Here is a 13023-nt window from a genome sequence, read left to right on the forward strand (position 1 = left end):
TCATTATGTCATTGTACATGGAATCCCGTGTGACCATGCTCTTGAGTGAAGTCTACATATTTGCACCTATTAAACCTTGTATCTACCTCTTGAAAACAGTGACTTCTGTGTTGTCATCTGCATACTTCTGTGGAAACTTACAGTGACATTCATTCTTTGTGTGAAAGCCATTGAGGAGACTTGTGAGGAAGATGAATCAGATTCTTACTGTCATTCGTTATAAGCTTACCTTTCTGTTTAAATTTTAAAGTATTAATTTCCTTGGAGATTTTATTTTCTGACATATGTCTCATACAGTTATATCAGGAAGTACTTACAGTATATAACTGGCTCTATTAATAGACTTAATCACCTCTGTCTCAGAATAAATAGTGCTTTCTCTAGTGTAGTGTAAGTGCTTTGAGTTTCATTATGAAAGTGTCTGTATTGTTTTCCAAACCAGGATGGAAAATGGCTGTTATTGTGGCAGCAAAATGCCTTTTATTGGTAAAGGTTTTAACATCTGTATTTTAGCTTCTGCATCTTACTTGCTAGCAGGTAAGGATTTGGCATCTTCCTGTTCCATTATTGTTTGAGTGTGTAAGGTTACAGCATGGAAGGAGATCAAGGTAATGCAATTAAAATAAAAAATATTCTTACTGTAAAGATAGATGCATTTTTCTGTCTCCTTTAGTTATAAGAGTTCATTACATTTTTGGACTTGCTCAGACCAGGTTCTGTTACTTGTTTCAAATTGTGATTTGCCCTGTGTTTAGTGTTGGTTAATGACTTGGATGTCATGCTTCTAATGATATCCAAAGGAAATCTGTGTACTTCTTACTCTGCTGCCACAAGCTAAAGCACCAAAACCCAGACTTCACCTTGTGTTTTGCTGATAGCATCTTTCAGAATTTCTCTTTTAGGTGAATCTGGGCTTAGTGTTTCCCTCTTTTTTGTTGGGGAGAGGAACTTTTTCTGTTTGTGTTCTCTAAGTCATTAAGTACCTTGCAAAATGAGAGGGGATTCCCTTTGTCTTTCTGGCCATAGCTTAAATACTGTAATTCTGATTCCAGGGCCTCATTCTGGATTTGAGTTGTGTATGGTGTTGGTGCTTTCCTATGATCTTGTGTTTTCTGTGTCTTAAATCATGATTCTGAAAACTGTAATTTAGATTATGATTTTCTGTTGCCATACAGCCACCCAGAGTAAGAAAGCTACACCTTGCCTGGCTGTGGTTATGCAGATTTTGTTGCTCACGTCCCATGAGATATAATGCTTGCCCATTTGCACAGGGAAAGTTTTTCTGGTTGTCTCACTACTTTGATCTGTAGATGATATTTAGGGTAGGTGGGTGTTTGATTCTCAAGGATCTAATAGACATAATTTTTTCAGATGGAACCTGGACTTGATCAAGGAATCAGTTAAGTCTGCTTTTAAACTCCATTATGTGCCACACTTCTGTCTTTCTCACCTGGGAAGGGTTCTTAGATTCCCTTTATCTATATCAATTATCTGCCAAAGGTTGTCACAATTTCACCTTGGGTAATGCACTAGCCTGGCTCTTTTGCAAGAGCACTGAAGCCTGACTGCAGATGATGCAAATAAAACCTTCTTTTTCTTACACCAAGCAGAACTGAGTGTTTGGGAAATCCCTCTGTTGTTTTTTCAAATGAAAGATAAAAAATCTTTACTGTCTTTTACTGATTCTCATATCAGATGAGATTGCTAAGATGAGCAAAAAACCCCAAGTGACCTTGTTTCTGTTGTTGGGAGTTCTCCAAAGCACTTTCCTCCTGTGTCTTCAGTGAAACATTTGTTAATGTGCTATTTGTTAAAATGGGTTGTCTTTCTTTAGTCACTGCTAGACTTACAATTCTGAGATGTGCTTTCAGAGGAGAAGGGCTCTGCTTTGGAGTGAGCCATGGAGGACTGTGCATATTGACCAACAAGGTGGTAACAAGGAACTGTGAGATATTCATGGGACTGTGGGGCCCTGTTGTTTCTCTTTAGTCCCTTCAGAATAAAGCAGCTTGAAAAGATAAAAGGGCTGACAAAGTGCGCCACTTTTTTTTTTTTTTTTTTCCCCCCAAGTACTTTGCTTGTCTAGTTTGAACTACTTCAAAGACAAATCTCTGAACTTGGAAAGTGATGTGTGACTTCCTGGTAAGTAAATGGTTTCAAGCTTTAGTTACACAATTCACATGGAATTCATACTTATTTCTGTTTCTATGTACAAGCACTGAAGACAATTTTTAACTGAACTATTTAAATAAATATCTATAAATTCACACCTGTGTGCATGCACATCAGTGTGTAGGATACATTCTCTTAACGTGGCTGGTGCAGTGCCTGTGGTGCATTTCCAGAGTGCACTGAACTGTAGAATACCAGGAAGAATGAAGCGGTACTTGTGCACAGTTACAGCCCATTCTAAAGCATTTCAGGCTGGTGTCTGCCTGTGTAGACATTGTCAGTGGTCTCTGGCCAGCCTGGAGGTATCTTGATGGCAGGAGGAACTGGTGCCTCTGGTGTCAGGCAAGCTTCAGCTTTTGTCTGATCCTCTCTTAGTCCAGCTGCTTGATACATTTGAGCCTGTGGTAAGGCATATCAAACTGGGAGTCTCTGTTACAATCTCAATCTAGAATGGAGTAACTCAGGAAAGGACTTGGAGTGTAAAAGTAAGTGCAGGGCAAAGGTGATGTTAAGCATGAGTTTGTGCATGTGCATGCTTGGTGCTCTTCCATCTGAGCTGTTCTCCAGTATCCTTTCTTGGTCAAATGAGAAGGTATGGACTATGTGTTAAATGACTTACCATATCCTTTAGTGAGAGGAGTAGCTGCTACTTCTGGGTACATTTTTGTGCCAAGTATCTGAAAAGGAATAAAGAAAGAGATGGTGGTGTAGTGTGACACTTGTACAGAAACCAGATCATCTAGTCACACTAAAACATTTACTGGGAGCAAGAAGTCCTTGTGTTCACAAGTGTGCAAAAGGCTACAGGTAGGCAACACTCAAATGGAAAAGTAATTGCTTTCAAGTATCAAGATACTGGCTTGAAAGAAAAAGCAGGGAACTAGCAAAACTTTGATTGCAGGAGAAGGCCTTTTGAAGTTCTTAATCTCACAGGCAAGGCCTCTTTTCACTTTTTGGTCATTGCAGTGCTTCAGTGAGCTAGAAAGAAAATGAGATGTTTTTGGCTGTCTGTCTGCTTGTGGAATAATGGATTACTCTAAACAAGAATCCTCAAATGGCCTTGGGCTCCTGGGAGAGTTTTTTCATAGTTCACGGCAGTGATGCCAGTGGCACCTTATTCATGAAGATAAAGACAAGTTGTGAGTTGCATTGGGAGGAGAAAATAGACACTAATGAAATCCTCTGAATAAGTTGTGTAATGAATTCAGAATTTATACTCGTGGTGTGGCTGTGTGTTATGTAGTGACATCTGGCCTTCTGGAATGTGAACATTCAGAAACTTGAATGATTGCTGCTGCTAGACAAAATTAGAATGTTACTGGTTTTGTGTTAGCATCAGTTGTCTTGTGAAACCTTCCTCTGTCTAAACCTGCTGTAAGGACTGTAAATTTAGTCTTCATTTACTCATAAAAGATATGACTGATGACTTATATGGCATGTCTGAAAGAGTTAATTTTTAGTTAATTTTTAAGATTATTTTTGTGACTATTGTAATGTCCAGCCAGTGTCCTCAAGTTATTCCACAGGCACTTACGTGACGGTAGGACTTAGTATGGCCTCTGGACTTTGGATTTGCTCCAGCTTTGACACAAGGCAGTATTTCACTGCTTGAATACTGCTGTCTCTGACAATCTTCATTGTATGCTTTTGTGACAAAAAAGCTTTTCTGGCCTCAGAGCAGAAAGGCTAATGGAGCAAGAATGACGTGTTTATAAACAATCTATGGCTTTGATGTGTGCTACAAACCTCCAAGAATGTCTTAGAAACTCAGAAATAAGTATAAGCATTTCTATTGGCTACAGCTTTTGTGTTGAGGCTGACTGCTAAGCTGACAGGCTTTTATTAGGTGTTCAGTTTACTGAATGTGTCACTCTCTGCTGCTGCCGTAGCAGCTTCTGTGGTGGCTGAGGAGGGAATGGATGAAATCGTACAAGAATAATACTTGAACCTTGAAACAAACTGCTCTTAGTCTAAGAAGCAAAGAGGAGAGCAGAATCCATGTCAGTATTTCCCAATGCTTTTCAGTAGAAGAGGTTTGTATCCTTATTCTCCAAATGTCTTATCAGGATAATTTCTTACAGAAATAAAGGAAAAGGAACCAGTGCTAGAATTTGTTTTGTTTTGGGGTTTTTTGGTTTTGTTTTTTTTTTTAACAGTCAAAGGATGAAAATAACAATTAGGGTGACAGATAAATGTTTGCAGGTTTTGAATTATTTACAGAAAGCTCTTCCCTATTCTCCATTAAAAATCCTGTCAGTATTACATTTGTCATTCTCTTTTGCCTGATGTATCGTGGAAGATTACACAGAACTATTTGGGATTGTGAGAAGATAGAATTAATTGTTATCAGGACTGCAAAAATCACATACTCAAGACATAGGTGTTTATGAAGTAAAAGTTCTTTTTTCATAGATGTTACAAGTTGAATAGATGTGATGGCTGCTAAGTAAAAGCTGAAAGAGGTAAATTAAAATATCTTTTATACAAATCCTTGTAACCAAGACTAGAATTTCACTTCATTCTAGACCAGCTTGAACTCTGGGTCTGTCACATGCTCTGTGGAAAGCTCAGTTTAACTTGACTTCATACAGCATAATTAAGATCATTGATGCTTAAATTCTTACTCTAGTTTTCCTCCCTGCCCTCACTAACTTCTTGAGAAATGACAAAATGCTAGAAATCCAAATAAGGATGTATTTTTCCTCTATGGGAGACTGAAAATAAGTAAAACCTACCAAAATTATAGTTACTGAGATGCTGGAATCAGGGAAGAATATGAAACAAAGAGTCAGGAGAAGAAATTGAAGAAATCAAATGCTAAAAAAAGAAGAAAAAATTCTGAACCAAAGTGAAATTAATAAAATGGAGTGGGATATGAAGTTCAGAGAGGTTTTGCACAGTTCAATTTGCTTAGATAATAATAGCCAATTCTTCAAAACCTTCTGAGCTGCACAGCCAAGTTGTAATACAATAAGAAGGCAGAACATGACCACTCATCTCACTCATGGCATTTTTTTCCCTATGATGCATTTCAATATACATTTTAAGTATTTAAGAGATTCTAGATCAGTTTCTGTAATATATTTTACTACTGTCAGTATGTTTAAAGGAAGGCATTTGTTTAGTTAAAAGATCCAAACTTATTTGTAATAGGTTAGAGCTGTTAAAAAGATGAGTGCTTAAATGTTTTTGAGATCAAAGCTTATGTTATTTTCATCAAGTTTTAGAGCTATTTACAACCTGAGATAATCAGTAGTAGTGGTATGTTCTCCAACAGCTGTGAATGTGATATTCAAAGACACAGCCATCCTTCCAAAACGAGGAAAGGGAAAAAATGGCCCCTTTTCAAAATTGGAGCACACACAGCAAAGTAACAGCATAGTAAAACTCCTCAGTTGCACATCACACTGCAGTCACTAATATAAATCTGACTGTTGTGGCTGTGAAAGTATAAGGAAGAAAAAGATGAACAGTTTTGTCTTGCAATCATTTTAAAAAAATTTTCTTAATGAAGTACACCAGAATAATCTTACTAACTAATAATTAAAACAAAAACTCAGCAGTCTTGGCTGTAGTACTGAAGTACTGCCAGGGAATTTATAATGCTCCATATGTTAAAAGTTAAAAGGTCTGAAAAGTCATTAAACTGAGATTTACTCAGAACTGGGCACCTCTGTATTGGTGAAAATTTTTCTGCAGAAAACGTTTGAACAGTGACCAGACCGACACTTTTTGTGCTGATGCCAACAACACACCAGTCATTTTTGTGAATGATTGGTGTGTTGTTGGCATCAGCAAACATTATTAGTTGATGTAAGATTAACATCTAATACTTTGATTGCCTATATTCATCTGTTTAGTACCTTGTCATATTTATTTAGTCTGAGAGAAGTGACTTAACTGGTTTTTATGTTTGAGAAGGCAGCATTCCTGAGCTGGACGAAGTAGATCCTGAGTGATCCTCTAGAGGAACCTGTTTCTGCAATGGTTATCAGGAATATGTGTCATGTGTAATGATGTAATTACGCTGACTGAATGATGCAGACAGTCCGTTCACAAAAACACTTTTGTGTTTTCTCTGCCTAGAATGTTCTTTACTCCCATTCCTCCATCCTTGTGAAAATAGATTGATTTTGTGTTGGGGAAGGCAAGAGAAAGACCTTCATAATTATACTTTCAAATTTCCTGCTTCCTAGTCACCAGAACATTAGGTACAAATAAAATGTAAGTGATATTCTTTAGCACTGAACGGCACTTACATAAGAAGCAGTGTGCTGCATTTCCTTCTCAGGTAGGTTAACTTGTCCCTTACTGCTCTACTTACCTGTTAGGCTGGTGGGTAACCTTTGTAGAACGTGAAATCCTAAGTGAGGGCAAGAACCTTAAAGCTTTCTTTACTGAGAAGGGTAACAAGATGAATCAGTGCCTAGAAAAGTTTAAAGGAATTAAGTGACTATCCCATGACACCTCAAAGTAGCACCAGACAAATCAAGTGCCTCAGATGCATATGAATTTTGATCAGTCATTTTTAAAAAATGTATTTAAATATATGTTCTGTTTCTATTGTTAGGATTAGCTTTAAAGGTCACAACCCCATTTGTAATACCAAATCTCACAGTTGTGAGGCACAACATCCCCTTAAATTTCCATGTTTGCCAAAAAGATTGCATTTATCTGCTTATTTTCTAATTTTATTCCTTATTACAGCCTGTGCTTACTAGTTATTAGCTTAGTCTCCTTAAAGCCCCATAAGAATAGGCACTATTTTGTGCTTTTCCACTCCTCTAGTACAAGGCAGTATTTATCAACCAAAACCAATTACTCTTTATTCTGCCCTTGACAGGCAGCACTGATACCAGAGGAGGTTTGACCCTCTTGAAGGCAGATAACAGCAAATACATCACTGGATTAACCAATGCAGAGTATCCACCCATGCCCCCTGAAAGCAAACATGAGAAACTTCAACTTTTCCCTGTCATTGCAGTGTCTCCTTTGCTTACAGACTGAGTAGTTTCTCTTCATAATCAGTCTCAACATCAGTTATTTTTGTGGTTGCATCGTATTTGATCATGTGCACTCGCTCTGTCTTTTCAATCATAGTAAACTTCTGTAGCAGAGAGCATCCTGAAGTCCTCAGTGATAAAACATTCTCACCAACCACCTGTGCCCAGTCACTCACAAGACCAGGAGTCCTAGCTGTGCTCCCTGGACAGTGTTTGTAGTAACTGAGCTCACCATATTGGATAGGAAGAGTGAACTGGTGTTTAGTGGTGCTGTTGATCTCAAAAAACAAATGCTGAGTACTCTTGGTAAATATACCTGACTTTTTCCACTTCAGATTTCAGTTCTATGTCCATTATTCAGAATGTTACCTAGCTGATTGCAATTTCTTTTTTTTATCCCATTTCAGAGTATGATCACTTCACGACTTTTTTTCATAATTTTTCATTATCTTGGTACTGCATGGGTAAAACCTTGGGGTTTTTTAAAGATCTTTCACAGAGGTAAATTACTGATTTTGTGTGCCCAAGCAAACAGGATTACTGTTTCCTAAAATACAAGTACTGCTGTCATTGCAAACGCTCTGGGAACTTGCAAAGTTATCCAAGCTGTCAAAAATCAAAGAAACTGCAGTCATTGGACTTGTCATGGCTTAACCCCAGCCAGCAACTAAATACCATGCAGCTGTTCACTCACATAGGTAAAAGTGAGCCATATGATAACTGTCCTCTGAGCTCACAAACAAGTTGCTTAGATAATTTTAAAAAGATACAATGAAGTTGATCTGATAAAATGAAAGTTGTCATCTGATAAAATAAAAGTTGATACCTGGAGTTCTAGATGGGATTTCAAAGGTGTATCCTTAATTTTTATGGGATCTCTCAAAAACCCAACAAAATGAAACCATTTGTGGTTTAAGCAAAAACAATCCAGGAAATTGAAGCTGATTCAAAACTGGATGTTTTATTATGGATAAAGATTTACTTCTTTGCAATTAAATTCTATTACAAAACAAGATTATTCTGTGAAAGAATGCTGATACTATCATCACATTAACCACAGAGTTGGGTCACAGTGATGCATGACTATAATCATGTCAAATTCCAAATTTATGAGGATTTTTATGAGTACATCTGGAATTTAGTCTTAAAAATGAAAAATTATGAAAAAAAGTCATGACCTAATCATATTCTGAAATGAGATAAAAAAAAGAAATTGCTAAGTAACATTTTGAATAATGGTCATAGAACTGAAATCTGAAATGGAAAAAGGTAAATTCCTGTTTAAAAAAAAAAAAAAGAGGGATCGCTAGGGCTGTTCATAGAGCACACGCTCTCTTTACTTTCCTTGAGTACCTCTCTGTGTAAGTTGGGCTGGGTTGGTTTGCCTTTGCTGATCCTGAGGTGACAGGATAGCTCTGCATCCTTACATGTGAGCTTGATAGCTTGAACATCAACTAAACATAGATCAATACATCCAAGCAGCTGGACAAAAGCAAACTAAGAACTGTAGCAAACAGATTAATGCATGAAATATTCATTCAGCACAGGAAAAAAACCTCAGCGGCAGAACAGGAGAACACGTCTGTTTCTACCCATTTGGACAGAGAACATAGAAATCTATGCAAGTTGGAGATGTCTGCTAAATGTAACTCATGAAAAACACTTGTATGAATTCTTGGATAATTTTGCTCTCTAAAACTCCATTTTCAGCCTCCTGATTCTTGATAATTTAATATTTACCTTTCTGGATAGACACAGCAAGTAATTATTGTTCTATTTACAGCTAAGAGTTACTGTATGGTGCAAAAGATTATCTTCTTGATAATGGTTGCTTGCAAATTTCCAAAGCAAATACAAAATGGATCTTTTGACTCATCCATTTTATGGGGAAATACAGTGTGCAGTCTAAAATGAGAAAATTAATGTTCTGTTGCAAATAATCTACGTTCTGTTGAAGGGAGTATCAGACTATATGCAAAAGAAGGAAAATGCAGATTTGCTAATGTAACTGAAATCAAGCACTTATTTCAGAATTAATTACTTTAGGCTGAAGGCTTCATATCTTATTCTCTACTATGCAGTTCTTTCTTTGAAAAAAAGAAAATCAACTTTTTTATCATCTATTGTAGCAGAAGAATCTCTGATTTAATACCGGAAAGAACAGCAATGCAGGCAACAGACAAGTGATTTAAAACAGATGTGAAATTCCCTCTGTGTAGAAAATTATAGGCACTGGTGATGACATTAGATGCATATGACTAATCACAGTTAATGCTTGCTGTTGCCAATTAGCTTTATTAGCACAAGCAATTTGAGCACAGCATGACATTACTTTAATTATTGTAAGCAGCTTGTTCATTTATTGAGCAGTATGCATTTAGAAAAGGGGTATTCTATCTGCAAATTAATCATAACCCTCTTTGTCATTAGAATTTCAGGAACACTGAGGAAAAAGACTTTACCATGCAAATAGAAAAAATGGGTGATGAAAGTCTGGCAGTAATTTTAGTATTTTACTACTATTCTACTTTTTTATAAAAAGACAAAAGCTATTGTGTGATTTCTGTCTGAAAGCTGGACATGAGTGAGACAAAATTACTACCATTAGAGTTAAGACAAGACATTATGACCATTAGGTGGTAGCAATACAAAAAAAATCTCGTAAAAGTGTACAGGAAAAAATAAGGCCAAAGATGTCTTGGACAGAAAAACCCAGTCCAGACTCCAAGCTGCACAAGAAGCTTACTTTCTCCTTTTCATACCATATGAAGATACATTTATCTGTGACATAGGTAAAAATTTGCATATCAGAATATAGTCTTCAGAGGGTGGAGGATACATAATTTCATTAGGAAAATGCAAAGAGTCATTGTGCAATTATGTTCTCAAAATTGCTGTAGCAAATGAAACAGAGCTGCATTAGGAGCTGATTGCATTGGCACCACCCCACTGGCTCACAAAACTATTGCAGAAATGAAAATCATGATGTTGTGGAAGCAAGAATCCAAAATAAGATATTTTTTTTTTCTTTTTAGTTTCTCCTAAGACTTTAGAATATCTCAAAAAATTTTTATTTCTTAATTCAAAAAATAAGAGATTCAAGAGACAGAACATTCCTCTCCTATATTTTATGCCTCTAGATATTTTGAACTTGGATCAGGTATTACATTCCCCAAGTTTTACAATAACTATTTGCAATTTTTCTTTTAACCCTCCTGTCTCAAATCTTGTTTTGGACAAGATATTCACTGTTCTAAAATTGATGTAGAGGGGTCTTAAAGAGAGTCCTTATCAGTTGTTGGCTTTTGTGCTGCTGTTATTCTTCTGCTCACCCGCAGGTCCTGCAGAAGCAGTGCTGCTAGAGGAACTGGCAAATCTGTGGCTTGTGCCGTGCGGAAGGGGCTGCGCTGCGATGTGCAGGTGTCAGGCTGGATGGAGCTTTGAGCTCCACCTCATCTATTGCAAGGTGTCCATGCCCACAATAGGGGTTGGAGCAAGGTGTTCATTAAAGGTGCCTTCCAAACCATTCTGTGATTTGTGAGTTACAGGCTCATTCTACAGCAGTGTGAAGGAACTCCTCGGGACCCACTGTCTCCTTTTGCATGAATGTCACCCCATTTTGGGTTACAAATTGCAGGAAATCAGGTAAAAATGAAAGAGGGTTCAGTACTGGGGCAAAGGATTGTTGACTTTTACATCCCAAGATATCGTTTAAAAAGGTATTTCTCAGTGTGTATCAACAACATTTTAATTTCCTAAGATTTAGAGCACCTGAAGGGGATCTGAATCTAAATCCTTACTTATTCAATAGAGAGTAAAGACGAACCTCTATGACAGGAATATGCCTGTGACAAAACAGGCAAAGTTTAAAAACATATATAGGTAACGGAAAAACCCCCAAGCAACAGAATAAATGAAAAACTGCAGAAAGGGAAATATATCCAGCAAAAAATCAATGGTGTAGGGTAAGGGCAGTTTTAAGGGAAAGGCTGCCATACACCTTGGAGGGAAGTCAAGACCATGTAACCTGCACAGCAACTGTAGTCAAGGTCCATGGAGATCTTCACACCTGACACCACTGCGAGGCGAAAAGCTGCAGCATGACTGCCTGCTGGAGCTGTGCTCAGCACTGGGCAGACCCTGAGAGAGGAGGAGCTCCTGGGGCTGGGTTCCCAAAGGAGCTGCTCTGTGTGCCTGCACTCATCAACAGCTCATAATACTCACTGCATGAATGCACCACACATTTTGTGTTGTGTTCAAAGGCCAGTCTGGGTAATTACAGTTTATCCCCATTTTCCTGTTTTCACTCGGATATGGTTGTCAGTAGCCTAACAAAGATACACATGAAATTATGTGCTTTTATTCATGTCATAGTGAATGTCACGGTTGAAAAAGCAACACCAGTGAATGCAATTTATTAACAGTTTTGTTAAGGCTGGAAAAGACCCCTAAGATGATCAGGTCCAGCTCTTCAGCCAGCACCCTAAACCAGGTCCCCAAGTGCCACCTTCACATATTTTTTTGAGTGTTTCCAGGAGACATGTTTCTACCACTTCCCTGGGTAGCTGTGGCTAAAATACTGAAAAACAGAAGTTCAGTAAGAGGGCATGCTTGTGTTGGCTGTGGCTCACCAGGGAATAACTGCCTGCACACCTTAGGAGCAGAAACACGGAGGGAGCTTTGTGTACCATGACAAGGGAGATATGGAACAGGCGATGGAGCAGCACTGAGGTGTTGTGGTCATGCTCTGTTGAAAACAAGGCAGCAAATGGGACCTAAGCCACAGGAATGATCCCAGCAGTAACTGAAACTGGAAAACACATATTAATTTTCATGACCCTAGACAGGCTAATAGCTAAAGACATTCTTCCTTATTTGTCTTAAAAATCTCCTAAGGGGGAAAAGTGAGGATGAATGGGAGATTGTTACAATGGATGTTATTCCAAAGTAATATTTAGGGGAGGAACAGTAATCTTATGTTGTTTTTTTTTTTTTTAAATCTGACTGTATGGGACCTAAGCCACAGGAATGATGCCAACAGTAACTGAAACTGGAAAACACATTAATTTTCATGACCCTAGACATGCTAATAGCTAAAGACATTCTTCCTTATTTGTCTTAAAAATCTCCTAAGGGGGAAAAGTGAGGATGAATGGGAGATTGTTACAATGGATGTTATTCCAAAGTAATATTTAGGGGAGGAACAGTAATCTTATGTTGTTTTTTTTTTTTTTAAATCTGACTGTAGCAGTTTTAAATTGCATAAATTCTAAATGCTTGATGAATGTTATAAGGTAAAACTATTTGGAGATACTTCCTAAATAAGGTTGGATATAGTTTGGACTTTTTTAGTCCTATCTCAACTAAATGTGGAGCTGCAAAGAATAAACATCACAAATTTACAAAAACATAGTATTTCATGCAAGTGGATGCAAAGAAGCTAATTAGAATTCACAGGTAATCAAATAATATATTAAGGTATCCTAATACAGAGTTAGAACCCTAAATTTAGAATTTTTTAGAAAAAATCTATTTAAACATGGCTTAATAAGGAAGTCTGCAAGGTGTTAACCTCCATACTGCATTTTTTGTAAAGGTAAGGCTTATTTAAAAAGAACTGCTTGATGTATGAGTGGGACAAGGTTTCTGCACCCCAAGGAGTGTTAATGCAATCTTCAGCCAAGTCCTGAAGCTTTGTGAGCAGTTTCGTTGCCAGAGTGGGGTTGCAGAGTGGGGAGGGAGAAGTTCAGAACAAACAAAAGAGAAACAAAAAGGCAAAGGGTGAGAACTATTTCAGGAAAACTCAATATGGAGAGTATCCAATGAATCAGAGTGAGCAATAAGGCAG

The sequence above is a fragment of the Pyrgilauda ruficollis genome, unplaced genomic scaffold, assembly GCF_017590135.1.
Source record: "Pyrgilauda ruficollis isolate IOZ18807 unplaced genomic scaffold, ASM1759013v1 scaffold55, whole genome shotgun sequence".
Lineage (NCBI taxonomy): Eukaryota > Metazoa > Chordata > Aves > Passeriformes > Passeridae > Pyrgilauda > Pyrgilauda ruficollis.